General features: G+C 42.4%; 2 non-coding genes and 1 pseudogene across 2 annotated transcripts; 1 reads left to right on the forward strand and 2 right to left on the reverse strand.

Annotated features, from left to right (window-relative positions):
* Nucleotides 1-2,025: 2,025 nt before the first annotated feature.
* LOC145400585 (5S ribosomal RNA) lies at nucleotides 2,026-2,144 on the reverse strand. Its single transcript, XR_013897469.1, has one exon. It is a non-coding gene; the product is annotated as a 5S ribosomal RNA (ribosomal RNA).
* Nucleotides 2,145-8,520: 6,376 nt separating this feature from the next.
* On the reverse strand, nucleotides 8,521-8,639 carry LOC145400586 (5S ribosomal RNA). The gene has a single exon (XR_013897470.1). It is a non-coding gene; the product is annotated as a 5S ribosomal RNA (ribosomal RNA).
* Nucleotides 8,640-14,996: 6,357 nt separating this feature from the next.
* The window catches only part of LOC145400544 ((3R)-3-hydroxyacyl-CoA dehydrogenase-like), a 43,787-nt pseudogene continuing 41,606 nt past the window's right edge, over nucleotides 14,997-17,177 (forward strand).

Here is a 17,177-nt window from a genome sequence, read left to right on the forward strand (position 1 = left end):
TCGTGTTTGGAAACCTGAATGTGTCATGGACTATAATATAAACATGCGCCTCGTGGACCAGTCAGACTCCATGATATCGACGGTAGAGTGTGCCAGGACCACGATGAAGTGGTATAAGAAACTGTTCTTTCACTTGCTAGATATCACTGCTCTGAATTGCCACCACCTTCACGCCATGACCACAGGAGTTCAGGAAACCTTTGAAGGGTTTGTGAGGGAGCTCACACGAGAAATCTTTGCAAAATATGCGGTTGAAAGGCCCCAACAGCGCCCCCGCACTGCCCCAATTACCCACACTCCCCAGAGAATATCCGCCCGCCATTTCCCCACTCCTATCCCGCCCCAGCCCAACAGACCTAGGCCCCAGCGCAGGTGTCACGTGTGCAGTAATTCCCAGGTGCGACTCACGACACAGAGGAAGGACACCCGCTATGAGTGCGTGCAGTGTGACGTGGGTCTGTGTATTCACCCATGTTTTAGTGAATACCACACGTTGCTGCAATTTTAGCATGGTGTGATTGCGAAAGGACGCAGAAATTATGATGTAAATGCGACAGACAGACGCTCTGTGAAAAAAATCAGTCATGTGGATCGCCAAATATTAGTATAAAGTGCCTACGGGTAGAACATAAGTGCAAACATTGGGTGTAAGTATATAAATCTGCCCTAAGTTGAAACTTACATAGAGAGGGTTGTTTGATGCGATATTCTGTCGCTCAGTGCAATAAATACGGCCCCTTATTATATATTTTCTATTATGTGACATTCTTACTGGTATAATATAAGTTCAAATTATTGTATATGATGATGTATTTCCTAAGTCAAATATTCATAGCGTGTCTATAAAGATAAGATTTCCTGACGCCTAGTCGAATGAATAAGGCACGTATTAGTCAAAATAAAAGTCAGCAAGTGATAAAGTGAATAATTAGTATATAAGTGTGTGCGTGAATTAGTATATAAGTGTGTGAGTATTATGTATGACGTAACATTCCTTGCGAGGGTATTTTCAGGCGATATTCTCACGCTCACTTGAATAAATAATGGCAGTAAGTATGTACAGTGCATTGGAGGGTGTAAACGTGTGTAATGTAAGTGGGAAAATATAATTGGAGTGAATAAATAAAGTAGATGATGAAACACGAGTGTTTGAGATCGTGGTTGCTACGTGAATATGCGCTAGCATATCGCTAAATGCCCTCGTAATGAATGAAAATAATTGAAAACCTTCACAGTGGTGGGGGAAAGGTTCTATGTAAATGGGAAAATAATTAGAAAGTGATAAAACAATTTGGTATGTTGAAATACGAGACATAGCGAGTGCGCTTACTAAGCTGATGTGCGCTAAACTTATGCTGCATGTCATCAAAATGAATGAAAACATCTGAAATCACTTACAAACAGTTGTAATTAGTAAATTGTCACTTTGAAACACCAGCATACATGAGCAGAAAAATGATCGGTAGACTCCATAACAGCCAAAATTAGCAGATAGCATGATACGTGCAGTATCAGATGGCTCTGAACTAGCTATGGATGGTACAATCTTACTTTGCTCAAACATGTGTCTGAAATCCATTATATTGTTACTGTTATTGTTTATTAGTACAGAAAATTCAACTGTAAATGTATGAGGTGTTGTGTGTTGTTTTCATTACTCCTTACCATAGAAAACGTTTCCAATAATCAGCCCATTACAGAATCACTATCACTCATTAGGGAAACCCATGTATTACTGACCACTTAAGTAGACTGCAGAGACAACTGTTCTTCAAGATTACCATATTATCTCACAGAGCTATCCTGGCAGGAAGTTTCATAAGAAAAAAATTTTTTCCAAAAAGGCTCGGGACTGGGGGATGTCATAGGTGCGGAAAGGCTCGGGACGTGACGGGTTAATTAAGCACCAAAAGGAATAAGATTGAAAACTAACTTTTTCATTAATGGGGTGGCCAAGGGCTTAGAGTTAATTGTTTTACAGGGAGAGGCACTAATCCTCCACCAACCCAACTTGACACGTAGGGATGCCAACAACGTCTGGTGTTCCCAGGCGGTCACCCATCCAAGTACTAACCAGACCCAACATTGCTTAACTTCGCTGATCAGACGGGAAGCGGTGTATTCGACGTGGTATGGCCGTTACTTACCTTACACTATAACATACACACACCGAAGAAGAAACCAAGATTCGTTTTAGAAAGGGGAATTCACATAGGCCTCAAAATACAAATATAAAAATAATTATTTCTTACCTAAGCAGATTACAATCAGTGGAGGCAACGTACTTACAGAGCTCGAGGAACTAGGAGAACTCGTCGATGATATAATCCAGATATAAATCACACACTAGTGTTAAATAGAGTAGTGAACCAAAAATGGGAAACGGTGCACAAACAGTGTGTATTGTAATTAAAGTAACGTATTTAGTAATGTGTGAAAATATGTGGAAAAATGCAACAAAATGTGACAAAAAGTGTAACGTGACAAAAGGTGACAAAATGTGTCAAAATGTAGGACAAAAAAGTGACAAAAAAGTGTGTCTCTCACATGGTCCTCGAGCTTATAAAGTAGACTTACTCCGCCTCTCCCAGCTAACTAGCCACTAGGCTGTCTTAAGAGTAATCTTCAGTCATACACAAAGAGTGGAGGCACCTGCTACCAATGGGGGCCTTACACATCTCACACATAACCATTAGCATGCCGTCAAGAGAGCCAAGAAAGCATTTTTTAGACTGCTATTGGCAAGTACTCTCATTTTCCTCCTCCAACACTATAATTCACACCCACTTATGGTCAAGGACAAAAGGGTCTCTGCATAATTTCTGGGAAAAGCAACAAGCGTTATCTGCCCAGAAGCAGAAAAACTGACCGCTAAGTAATACAGCGAAGATAGGGTTATACCCTCACAGGCAGCAAAACTGATAACACAAAAGATTTATCGTTCTTGATGGCTCGCTTATCTCCATACATTATCTTCTCAACTTATATTTCACCAATTCACTACTGGAGTAACAACATCAGTGACACCTCCCTACCTGAGAGAAGCAATTTCCTAAGGGGAAATTTCTAGATACTGTTCAATTTTAAGTTCTGGACAGGTAATCTGTTAAAACATTAGTAACACCATTATATGGCGCACATCAATGGAATATTCCTGAAAAAATTGGGCCAGCTGGTCAATTTTTTTTTTTTTTTTTTTTTTTTTTTTTTTTTTTTTAGTCTAACTCTGAGCATAGACTTCACAGCCTGCTCCCAAGGCCATGCTAGGGCTGTCTCATACATGACTGGTGTATTGATAGTAGCGGGGGTGTTTTTACGACATGAGGCGGGTCTTCTGGTAGATCAGTAAAGTCTGTTTTTTATTAAATTCAAATCCTTAAACTGTTCCCTGCCCCAGCGGGGATTTGAATCTGGGTCCAGTAGGACTGCAGGCCACCTCTCTACCGACTGAGCCACCAATCTAAGATTTTGGTCCTTAAATTGGGACAAAAATTTCAGAGGGTGGTGATCAGTGTACACTACCACATCACCTGACCCTGGACCAACGTAAACAGAAAAGTGTTGAAGGGCAAGTATGAATGCAAGGAGTTCTTTCTCAATAGTTGAATAATTTCTCTGGGTCTTATTGAATTTTTTGCTAGAATAGCACACAGGCATCTCAAAGCCTTGATCATTATCCTGAAGCATAACTGCACCAGCCCCTAGGCCACTGGCATCAACAGCTAATGTAAAGGGTTTATCAAAACTTGGAGCTTGAAGCACTGGGTGACTTGATAGGATTGCTTTGACTTTAGAATAGGCATCCTCACATTCTGACATCCACTCATACTTGACTCCTTTTCTTAACAAATCAGTGAGGGGAGCTACAAGATCAGAGAAGTTCAAGACAAAACGTCTGGATTACCCTACCATACCCAAGAATCGTTGCAACTCTCTCTTATTTTTGGGTTGGGTGGAATTGACTATGGCCTGAACTTTGACATCAGGTGGACTCACTTGGCCTAATCCAACCACATAACCTAGGTACTACACTTGAGCCCTTACAAATTCACATTTAGTTAAATTAAGTGCTAAATTAGCAGAGGACAGTCTCTGCAGCAAGGGATCTAGTTGGCTCAGGTGTTGTTTACCAGGTGTCACTAAAAATAACATCATCAATGTAAGTCTTACAACCTTCTGCATCTGTGATGAGATCATTGATCAACCTTTGGAAGGTGGCAGGAGCATTCTTCATACCATAGGGCATGACCTTACATTTATATGAATTGCCACTGACCACAAAACAGGAAATTTCTCAGGCCCTTTCTGTCAGTGGGACTTGCCAATATCCCTTCATCAAATCTAATTTTGTAATAAACTTAGCACTGCCTATCGCGTTCACACAATCATCTACTCTGGGAAGTGGGTAAATATCAGTCTTGGTAAAGGAGTTGACTTCACGATAATCAATGCAAATGTGATGTGATCCACCAGGTTTTTGGAACCATTATGACCAGGGTGCACCACTCACTTTGACATGACTCAATTATCCTCTGCTGCAACATGTAGTTCAGTTCCTCATGAGTGATGGTCTGCTTCTGAGGACTAGCCCGGCAGTGTGACTGCTTGACAGGGCTGGCGTCTCCAATATCCACGTCATGCTGTGCCACTTCCGTCCATCCTGGGGTGTCCCGGAGGACATCAGGAAACTTCCTGAGAAGGGCAACAAGTTCGACAGACAGCTCTGCAGTCAAATGGGAGAATTTATCAGTCAGTTGTACTCCAAACACCCTGGTTTTCTCTCCAACTGGTCGTCTGGTCCAAAGTCAAAGGGCAGCCCTCATCCTCCACCAACTCGACAGCCGACACCACGCATGCAGCTCTAGGGGGTTCCACGTCTCGCCTGTGGTACTCCTTCAACATATTTACATGGGACAATCTTCATTCCTTCCTCCGGTCTGGGGTATAATGACATAATTTACTTCACCTAACCTCTTCTCCACTACCTAAGGGCCTGCTAAATTTGCCTGCAGAGGCTGACCATGAATGGGAAGCAAGACAAGAATTTGATTGCCTGGGTGAAACACTCTGTGCCTAACTTTCTTAGAGTGGTCATACCACCTCTTCATCTTCTCCTGAGATGACTCCAAGTGTGCCCTGGCTACTTCCATAATATAGGCCAGTTTTTCTTTATATTTTGACAGGTACTCCAGCAAGTTAATTTGGTCATCATCCTTGACCCATTGTTCTTTGAGGAGTTTAAGAGGACCTCTTACTTCAAGGCCAAAGATTAACTGAAAGGGGGAGTAGCCCAAGGGCTCGCTTGGTGCCTCTCTGGTTGCAAAAAGTAGGAAAGGCAACACTTGTCCCATTCCGTTTCATCTCCACACAACTTTTTAAGCATACACTTCAAAGTTTGGTGATACATCTCTAATGCACCCTGACTCTGAGGATGATATGCTGAGGAAGTGATCTGGGAGATTCCTGACTCCTTTAGGGTTTGTCTGAACAGTATTACTACCTTGATCTGACTGAACTTCCTTAGGGGGACCAAAACAGGTAAAGAAGGTCGGTATCTCTTTGACAACCAATTTAGCTGAAATATTTCTCAAAGGAATGACTTTGGGATATCTAGTGGCCATGCCTAACATTGTGAGGATGTGCTGGTGGCCTGAGGGGGTTTTAGGCAAAGAGCCAACAATTTCCACAAGGACCCTAGTGAATGGAGCCTCAAACACAGGTAGAGGAATCAAAGGAGCCACAGGGATGGGGTTATTGCTCTTACTGACTAGCTGACAGGTGTGACATGACTTACAGAACCGGGAGACATCTTAACGGATTCCAGGCCAGTAAAAATGCTGCCAGATGCGGGAGAGAGTCTTCCTCACCTCAACTGACCTGCTAAAGAAGAGTCATGAGCAACGGACATAATTTTTTGCCTATAGGGTCTTGGAACCACCACCTGGTACATAGTCTCCCACCTGTTATCATAAGCAACACTAGGAGGTCGCCATCTTCGCATTAACTCGTTGTTTGGCCTTATATAATAACTTTCTGTCCATTCAGACTCACATTCATCTTCCCTAACTGCTGACCCAATTAAGGTGGCAATCTCTTGATCAGAACTTTGCATATCAGCTAACTTTGCATTTACATCAGCCTGGGGATAATCATCAACCTCTGAGTCATTTAACTGGGCGAGAAAGGTAACACCAAGCCCAAAATCTTCGTCGGCATTGCCAGTGCCATTACTGTCAACATTCTCATGGCTGACCTTTGCCATCATAGCTCTAGTTACAACACATGCGGGAAACAATTTAGGACATACCGTACAACTTACAACTCTGTAGACCTATCCTCACTCACGGGAGTTTTTGACACGCAGGGAACAACACTCATTTGTTCTCCCGCCAAGTCATTACCCAAAAGAAAACTGACCCCTGGTACAGGCAACACCCACACACACTGAACCAGTAACTAACTCTGACTGGAGCTTCACCTCAACTAGGGGAACAGATACAAACTCAGCTATACCATGCAACAAGACACATTCATTAGGGTCAGCTACATCAACAATCCCCTTCAGTATTAGTGACTGTGAAGCTCCTGTGTCTCTAACTATAGTGACTTCCTGACCACTTTTTCCATCAAGTGAAACTAACCCCTTAGATATGAAGTTAGCAAATAAATGATCTGAGAAGGAGTCACTTTGTGTACTGCTTGGGGGAGGATACTCTGATGAAGTCTTATTACCACTCTCACCTGAACTTGACGGCTGCACTGCTCAATTCTTACTAGTGTCTAGCAGTGGCTCTACAGGAGTCTGTCAATCAACCATTGACAGCTCCATCCTGGCCTTATCAACAATATGCACCTGCTGGGGGGGTGTCTGACCACCGCTAACAATATCTGTGGGTGGCTGCTCTCTGTTGGTGTCACAAGATCCCCAAGAGTTTACCAAAGTATTGTAGTAGGTTTCACATTGGAACTTTTCCCTCGTTTTTTCCAGCAACAATCTTCCAAGTGGCCCGTTTTCTAGGAATACCGGCAAAACCTGACACTTTTTCTTGACCCTCTGGCAACACTGTCCTCAATTACTTTCGTGGAACTAACATGCTCTGGGGTTGCAGTGTTCCCACTAGTGTCACTTGACATTAACTTGCCTTTACCAGAAGGGTTCACAAAAACTGGGTGGTTCACTCTCCTACCCTTAAAAATGACTGAGGCTTACGTTCATGCTTATAAATTATACTATATTATCTGCTACAACAGCAGCCTCAGCTAGGGTATCTAAATCTTTCTCTGTTAGGTGTGTAGCAACATCCCTATCTATGTTACCAGCGAAGTATTCCAAGATCATTAATTCTCTCAGTTTAATCAACTTTCTTCGAATGTAACCATTGATCAAATAAGTCTGTGAGTACTTAAACATATTCCACATGAGTCTGATTTTTCTGTTTAAAGGTAGATCTAAATTTAAGCCTATATGCCTCTGGCACGAGTTCATATGCTTTTAGAATGGCCTCTTTTAAACAATCATAGTTAGCACTTGATCAACTGATAATGAAATATAAGCCTTTGAGCCTTTTCTTTCAAAATACTCTGCAGCAGTGCAGCCTTTTGGCCACGAGAGACGACCTGCCACCTTTTCAAACATACGGAAGTACTTTAGTGACGTCTTGCTCATTAAAGGGAGGTACTAGCTTAATGTTCCTAGCAACATCAAAATATTCCCTGGCAGTTGAACTACTGCTAGCTAGAGGTGGACTATCAGAGTACTCCAGTGTGATTTCATGATCCATTTCTTTTTGTCTCACTTGGGCTTGTAATTATAACACTCATCTGAGCATTCGATTCTGTTTCTCTCATTTTAGCATTCCATTCTTGTTCTCTTATTATGGCTTGCACTTCTAGTTCCCTCAGCTTAATTCTGGCTAGCTCAAGTTGCACTTTGTCACCAGCATCATGAGCAGAAAAATCACTGGGGCCAGGTATCTCCGACGCCAAAATCTCAGGGTCAACACCTTGTGCAGTATCAGATGGCTCTGAACTAGCTATGGAGGACTCACTTTGCTCAAACATGGTGTCAAATATTCGATCAAGTAACAGTCTTAGTGACTGAGGCAGAAAATCTCAACTGTAAGGCCTGGGCAAGCAATATGAGCTCATGTTTTGTGTTTTCACTCTGGTTGGGGAAGGCTTGGATTCCAATAATCACTATCACATCACTATCACTCATTAGGGCCATGATTACTGATTATAGTTAAGTAGATAGGAGTAAGCACTGTGTATGTGGCTAAAGTTACCAATATTATGTCACAGAGCTATCCTGGCAGGAGGTCGCCAAATTGTTATGGGGGTATATATTACGGTGCACTCTTAACCCTTAATTAAGCACCAAAAGGAATAAGATTGAAAACTAACTTTTTCATTCATTCATTGCCAGACATGTATCCCAAATGGGGTGGCCAAGGGCTTAGAGTTAATTGTTTTACAGGGAGAGGCACTAATCCTCCACCAACCCAACTTGACACGTAGGGATGCCAACAACGTCTGGTGTTCCCAGGCGGTCACCCATCCAAGTACTAACCAGACCCAACATTGCTTAACTTCGCTGATCAGACGGGAAGCGGTGTATTCGACGTGGTATGGCCGTTACTTACCTTACACTATAACATACGCACACCGAAGAAGAAACCAAGATTCGTTTTAGAAAGGGGAATTCACATAGGCCTCAGAATACAAATATAAAAATAATTATTTCTTACCTAAGCAGATTACAATCAGTGGAGGCAACGTACTTACAGAGCGCGAGGAAACTAGGAGAACTCGATGATATAATCCAGATATAAATCACACAGTGATGTTTCATGGAGTGGTGAACCAAAAATGGGAAACGGTGCACAAACAGTGTGTATTGTAATTAAAGTAACGTATTTAGTAATGTGTGAAAATATGTGGAAAAATGCAACAAAATGTGACAAAAAGTGTAACGTGACAAAAGGTGACAAAATGTGTCAAAATGTATGACAAAAAAGTGACAAAAAAGTGTGTCTCTCACATGGTCCTCGAGCTTATAAAGTAGACTTACTCCGCCTCTCCCAGCTAACTAGCCACTAGGCTGTCTTAAGAGTAATCTTCAGTCATACACAAAGAGTGGAGGCACCTGCTACCAATGGGGGCCTTACACATCTCACACATAACCATTAGCATGCCGTCAAGAAAGCCAAGAAAGCATTTTTTAGGCTCCTATTGGTAAGTACTGTAGCACCAGTCGAGCAGGGCAGTACTCCCAAGGTGGATGGAAAGCTGATGACAGGGAGAGCTGGAGCTCCCGTTTCATCAGCCCTCTCGACCATCCCCCTTTGCTGAACTTTTTCAGTGTCTCAGTAACACAGAGAGTAGGCCAGCATGCTCTCCAATACAAGTTTCTCTAACTGTCAACACCAAACTACATGCACAGCACACACTACACTTCCTTTCCCGAAATTTAAAAAAAATCATGGCTGCAAAATACATACCCTCGGAGTTCCCGGGGGGGGGGGGCATAAATGCCCCCACCCTCCACCCCTCTCCCGGTAACGACTCGAGCTGCTTGGAACCACTGTCTGATTCACTTCTTCATTTCTGCAACATTCGTGGCCTTTCATCTAACTTTCGCTCTGTTGAGCACCACCTCTCCTCCTCTAAACCTCACCTTCTTTTCCTAACTGAGACTCAGCTGTCTGAGGCAACTGACAGCAAACCCTTTTCTGTATCCTCCTACTTTCTCTATACTCATTTCAAAGCCAAAGGTGGCTGTTGTGTATACATACTCAACGACTTATCTTGCTCTCGTGTTCCTGAACTCGATTCTTCTGAATTCTCTACACTCTGGCTTCGGCTTTCCTGTCATTCTCTGACTAAATATATCTGTGCTGTTTACTTATCTCCTAATTCTACTGACTATCAAAAATTCTTCGACGATGGAACACATTCTATCCATTTTTCCTTTCTCTGAAATCTCCATTCTAGGAGATTTCAATGTTCACCACCACCTTTGCTCTCGTCTTCTTTCACTGATCCACCTGGTGAACAAGCTCTTAATGACCTAGAGCAGCTTGTACAGCACTCTACCCATATCTCTTACCGCCTTGGAGAGAGCTCCAACATACTTGACCTCTTCCTTACAACTAATCCTTCGGCTTACACTGTTAATCTTTTCTCTCCGTTGGGCTCCTCCGATCACAACCTTATCACCTTAACCTGTCCTATCACTCCGGTACAGCCTGTGGACCCACCAAAGAAACGTCGTCTGTGGCACTTTGGAGCTGCGGATTGGGAGGCCCTCAGGCAGTACTTCTTTGATTTTCCCTGGAATGATTATTGCTCCCATGGCCGGGAGCCATCTGCGTGTGCGTTGCACATTACGTAGCTTATTTTCTAGGGCATGGAAGCATACATTCCTTTCTCTTATCCTTTGACTAACTCAAGAAAGCCTTGGTTTAATCACGCTTGTTCTAATGCTGTCCGCAACAAAGAGAGGGCCTTTAAAAGGTACCAGTGCCAACCCACCCCTGAATCACATCTTTTATACGTTTCTGCCCGGAATCATGCTAAGTCTGTTCTTCACTCTGCTAAAAATAATTTCATCCATGCTAAATCCTCTCAACTCTTCAACTCGAATTCTTCCCGTTCCTCCTGGCACCTTGCCAAAAACCTTTCTAACAACTTTACCTCATCAATCTTCCCTCCTCTTTTCTACTCTGATGGCTCTGTAACTATTTCTTCTACTGATAAAGCAGATCTCTTCACTCAGACTTTCTCTTCCAATTCCACCTTAGACGATTCCGGTGCTGTTTCTCCATCACTTCCCCCCTCTGACTTCCTCATGGCTGACATTAAAATTTCTTCAGCTGATGTATTTTCTGCCATCACAGGCCTCAGTACTAACAAGGCATATGGGCCTGATGGAGTCCCTCCTGTTGTTCTCAAGAACAGTGCTTCTGTGCTTACACCCTGCCTATCAACTTGTACCTTTCCTTCTTGCTGGAAGTTTGCTCTCATTCAGCCGGTCCCAAAGAAGGGTGACCATTCTCAACCCTCTTACTATCATCCAGTTGCTTTAACATCCTTTATCTCAAAAGTTTTTGAGTCAATTCCTAATAGCGAAATTTTAAAGTATCTTTCCCATCACAACCTTCTTTCTGATCGTCAGTATGGGTTCCGTCAGGGATGCTCCACTGGCGATCTTCACACCTACCTTTCAGGCTCATGGTCATCCTCCTTTCGGGACTTTGGCGAAAGCTTTGCCATTGCACTTGACATCTCAAAGGCTTTCGATCGAGTCTGGCATAAATCTTTAAATTCCAAACTGCCCTCTTACGGTTTCTATTCTTCTATCTGTGCCTTCATCTCTAGCTTCCTTTCTGGTCGTTCTATAGCTGTTGTTGTAGACGGTCATCGTTCTTCTGCTAGATCTATCAACAGTGGTGTTCCTCAGGGCTCTGTCCTATTACCAACTCTCTTCCTTTTATTCATCAATGACCTTTTAAGCTGTACCTCTAACCCTATCCACTCATACGCTGATGACTCCACCCTTCACCTTTCCATTCAGTTCCCGCAACGCCCATCACAGCAGTTACTTCATCAAACAAGGGATGAGGCTATGGCACACATGATGTCTGACTTGGCTCGTATCTCTGACTGGGATAAAAATAATCTTGTTGTTTTTAATGCATCAAAGACACAGTTCTTACACCTATCAATCTGACAAAATCTTCCACAGGAGTACCCACTAATGTTTAATAATATTCAGCTTAATCCTGCATCATCCTTGAACATGCTTGGGGTTTCATTTACTCGGGACTTATCTTGGAAAGACCATATTACTGTACATCTCTTGTAAAATCTGCTTCCAAGAGATTAGGTGTGCTAAGCCGACTCCGTTCCTTCCTTATCCCTGCACAATTGTTGACTCTATTCAGGGGTTTTATCCACCCCTGTGTGGAGTACAACTCTCATGTGTGGGGAGGTTCCCCAAATACAGCGCTTCTCAATAGGGTGGAATCAAAGGCTTTTCGTCTCATTGACTCTCCTCCTCTTACTGACTCCCTTCAACCTCTGTCTCTTTGCCGCAGTGTTGCATCTTTATCTCTTTTCTATCGCTACTTTAATGCTCACTGCTCCTCTGAACTGTCTGCATGTATCCCTCCACCTCTAATTTGGGTGCGTAGCACCCGCCTAGCAGCAAACTCTCATCCCTTTTCTGTCCAACTCTCTAATGCAAGAGTTAACTGTTACTCCCAGTCTTTCATTTATGCAACAGGTCAAGTCTGGAACGGTCTTCGTCTGACTGTTTTTCCTGCTTCCTATAATCTCCAGTCTTTCAAACGCAGTGTGTCCAGGCATCTCGAAATGATCGGATCTTGAATTTAGCTTTCTCTCGTATTTTGTTTTTCTCTTGGAAGGAACAGTTATTCCGGGCTCGTGACCTTTGGTTCCTTCTTCCTCGCATAAAAAAAAAAAAAAAAAATGCTCCTTCCACACTATAAGTCACACCCACTTATGGTCAGGGACAAAAGGGTCTGCACAATTTCTGGGAAAAACAACAAGCATTATCTGCCCAGAAGCAGAGAAACTGAACGCTAAGCAAACACAGCGAAGATAGGGTTATACCCTCACAGGCAGCAAAACTGATAACACAAAAGAATTATTGTTCTTGACATTATCTTTTCAACTTGTATTTCACCCATTCACTACTGGGGTAACTACGTCAGTGGCAATGGGTGAAGGGACATGTCTGGGCTAAATCACATGCTAATCTGGCCGTATCTCTGCCACATATGCACAGATAAGGGAAAGTGATAGTGACTGGTGACATCTCTGTCACATACAAGTTCATGGGTTACCCTAGTTGTGCACATACGAATTTCAGAAGACTTAAGCTTAAAAGGACAGAGGACATATTCATGTGCTGATTCAGTTTGCCCCATGTCCTACTTTTGGTGGCAGTAGGCCCAGTAGGTTGCCCGTGAGTGCGCGTTTATGCATACACACACCCTTGTACACATACATGCACACACACACACACACACACACACACACACACACACACACACACACACACACACACACACACAGCAGGCACGGATTCTGGGTAGGGAGGGGCATGGGGGGCGTATGCCTCCGCGTATTTTCGGCAGACCAATGAGCGTTTATAATAAATGAACAATAACACCAAAATTTATGTATAAAGTATCTTACATAAATATTTTTATGGATTTTTTTCGATGAAAAAAGGGATTTGGTGATAAATTGTGGAGGGTTTGACAATGAGTTATCAACAGTTGATATTTGCAAATCCATAAGTAATCATGCCACCGTTTTTCAGAGTGTTACATCCAGCTCTGACCAGCCCTTCATATCCATTCATCCCACCTCTGACACCCAGACATAGGCCTCCCCCTTCCCCCCCACACAATATCCACGCATGTTTCTTTGCAGTAGTATGATGCTTTCCACTGCTGCTCAGATTTCGTTGCTTTCTGCATCTGAAACCCCATCGACTGGTTAGTGGAGGTTGGACCCACATGTTCTTTGCACATGTATTAAGACTTCACACCCGCAAGTACGATGACGCCTAATTATTTTGTTTGCTCATTATTAGTATGGTTTTAATGGTAGGCTTATTATTGGTGTGTTCAATAACAGTACTGAATAAACTCTTGCTATCTTGAAGTCATTCGCAACTTATATAAGATTGCCTGGTGGTAGTCAGATAAGTATTATCACGTAATCATGATGAAGGGGACACTGTTATTTTGTGGAACGTTTATGTCAAACGTATGATACTGGATGTCGGCTAGGGCAACCACTGTCTTTGTATGTGGTGGTCTTTGGGTATTGAGCCCATGACCTGTTCTCTGTATAGTTATTATTGTGTTAAAAACCACAAGCACTGACACTTCTGTCGTCATTAAAATAAGTGGTGCCCATAACTTCTCATCTACCAGTTGAATCGTAGAACATGTGGTAACGACTTACTGTATAACGAAAAATTACTTCACTTTCTTTTCTTTTCTTTTTTTTCAGAATATTTCTACTCACTGGTAATGGAAGGTTACCTTGTCAGACTTTTCTATTATATTGTACTACCATCCGTTATGATGAAAAGATTCTTAGACTGTGGTGCATGTAATACGCCGAGAAAGCCTCCCTGTCAATCCAAGTCGGTAACGTGACAATAAATATTTTTACGTAACGTCAAAGGTTAGGCTACGGGATGAAAGTTATATAAATCACAGCAACGGAATGTTTTGAACTGTGTGGGGAATGGCTGGAAATCACTGGCAGATACGACATCGTAATTGTTTTTGTGCATCCACTCATGTTTTAATGTGAATAATAGATGCTGCATTATGAAAGTGTGCAACGTTAGATTATCTACTGAGGTCAAAGGATTTTCCGCATACACTAAGATCCGATGATTTAACTTACAAAGCAATATTATGAAGAGCATTTTCGCACACGGCATAGTGACAGTAGTTCATCAGGAAGTGAAACAAAATCAAATCGGGGTTGACTCAGGCACGGTGTCTCAAAGCCCAACTCGAATCACTTGGAGTCGTAAAGGTTACAGTGTTACCACACGAAACGCGGAGGGGTTGGCTAGCGAGGTACCATGTCTTTCATGAGTGACTGTACTTTACCTCCCATTACTTCGCATTATTGGACAATGTTTACGACGGAGTTTTGTACAGTATTAGCAGCCATATTACCACAGAGACCAACATTTTATCCACCCCCCCACCTCTCTCTCTCTCTCTCTCTCTCTCTCTCTCTCTCTCACACACACACACACACACACACACACACACACACATTATGGTGCTAGATCACTCCACTAATCCAAAGTTCATGCTGCACCCTCCTCCCTCTTTATGCACTCACACACAGACAAGTGCACGCATGCATAAGCGCTAACGAAAACACACACACACACGCAGAGACTGGCCTTGTGCCAGTGTGAGGCTGTCAGTGCGGTAGGATAGCGTGAGTGTTAACAGTGATAATGGCAGCGTCAGCAGACACCACCACCACCACACCGTCATGCACCCTCGCAGGCAGAATCGCTCTCGTCACAGGTAACATTGTATGCACTTTATCATATACAACAGCTTGACTTCATCTGTTGAAAGAAGTGTTTGTTAATTTGTGTTTGCTGCTTTTCCAAGGTACTGGAGAGGAATGCCTTCATGTGGTGGCACCGATGTAACCGGTCAGCTAAACTGCCTAGTTATACAACGTCCCTCAGCTACATCCCTTTCCTCCGAAAGTAGGATGGTGAAATGTCTGAGAAGGATAATTTCAGCCTTCAGTCAGCCAGATTTACATTACAGGTGAACCAGGGGCTACGAGGACTACGTTTAATACTGCTGCTGCCTCAAGAGGATTATTGTTAATATGGCAGAGCCTCCCTATAGTGATAGATAATGAAGGGTACATTTCACGCCACTATTTCGAAAACTTTCCTAAACTACGCAGGAAGGTCTGAAGGAGCGAGAATATCAGGGAAAAACACGTTACTGGTGTGCACTGGGTAATTCCTCTGGCTCAAACTATAATAGTTTTCAGTAAGAAATTTTCATTTAACAATCGCCGTACGCAGAAAATGGTGCGAAATTTATGGTAAGTTCTTCAGTACAAGTCTCCCCTTGAACGAATAAAATCGTCCGTCAGCTGCAAGAACAGTGTACAAAAAACGCCAGTGGATTGAAAGGTTAATGACAATGAAGAAAAATGTTCATTTACACATTTATTTTCGCAAGCAATGCCACTATTTTACATTTAAGAGACATATAACATACAACATAATATTAATCCCTTCACTATGATGACGTACCAGTACATGTATTCTTGGTAACTCTAGATAATTTATTTCATTTAGGAAAGAAGTCTTGACATGAAGGAATTCCTGAAGGTTTAATTTAATCGATATAGTGGGAAAGACCTCGTCCATGAAATTCATTTAGAAATATCAAAAATAAAATGAAAAAATGGGTAAAAAGTACTTTAAGGTGTAACACGAACAACAAAATGGTAAGGACGATGGGGCAGAGAGTGATGATGCTAAATCCAGTGCTACATATACCACTAACCTTGCACTCACACACAGCTAGTAGGACGCAAAAAAAAAAATAAATAAATAATAATAATAATAAAACCAGAATATTGTAAGACAAGACCATAAAATCTCTGCAATGTCGCAAAAATTTGTATCAATGTCTTATGATACAGCTAGATTTCGTTAATATCTCAAGATCTAGATTAAAAACGCTAAATTGGCAACACTATTAGAGATGCTGCTCAGCTGACGACAATACAAGCACATTGCCCTAACCAACTTGCCAGTCACCATGATGGCTTACTACCGCCGCTTGGCGACTGAGTGGCGTACCTGCGGCAGGTGACTCAGGGGCCCTTATTCTCGTTGGTTGAGGAACCTCCCTAACACCTCCTCCTAAGCCATTTATTTTGTTTTTTACACGTTACTGCCCTCCTCTGTCTTATATAAATACTTCCACATATCACCATCCTATCCATAAATAATGTACATATAGATATTTACCATCCATATTCAAAAATAAGTCGCAGCAGGAAGAGGTGTTGGGAAGCTTCAGAGGTGTTAAGAATCTCCCTTAGCCGACGAGAATACGAGCCCAGGTCAGTCGTGTACAGATGATAACACAGCAAGTCTCTTAGCCGCCACTGCAGGACAAGTTGTTTGTAGTGTATTCTTGCTGTTGCCACATGATTTCATTCCACCTGGGAGAGCGCCCTAACACTGAAGGAGTTAAGGAATGATACAGCACACCCTCCGAAGCGAACACTTTCTCTTAAGCTGAGTACAATTGTGAGATAGCCAAAGCATAAATTCCTTACTCTGACTGAAGGGGGTAATGATGATGCCTGTTTGATATTTCATTCTAGCTATCGCCAGAGGATTTAATATAGCTTAGGGTGACTGAAGGTGATGAATATTCAAACAATGTGCTGACTGTTTTCTGGGCTTTCTTTTAGCTGTTATTATTTATTGTAAAAGTTTCGGATATTTTTAAGATGAAATTACCAGCAAAAGATGTACCAATTTATATCTTCAGTTATTAGACCTTTGGACCGGTGTTTATTAAAGCTCTAAAGTCCTTAGGAGGACTCGA

The sequence above is a fragment of the Coenobita brevimanus genome, chromosome 52 (genome assembly GCF_032717465.1).
Source record: "Coenobita brevimanus isolate Jiangsu-jjx chromosome 52, ASM3271746v2, whole genome shotgun sequence".
NCBI classification, from domain to species: Eukaryota; Metazoa; Arthropoda; class Malacostraca; order Decapoda; family Coenobitidae; genus Coenobita; species Coenobita brevimanus.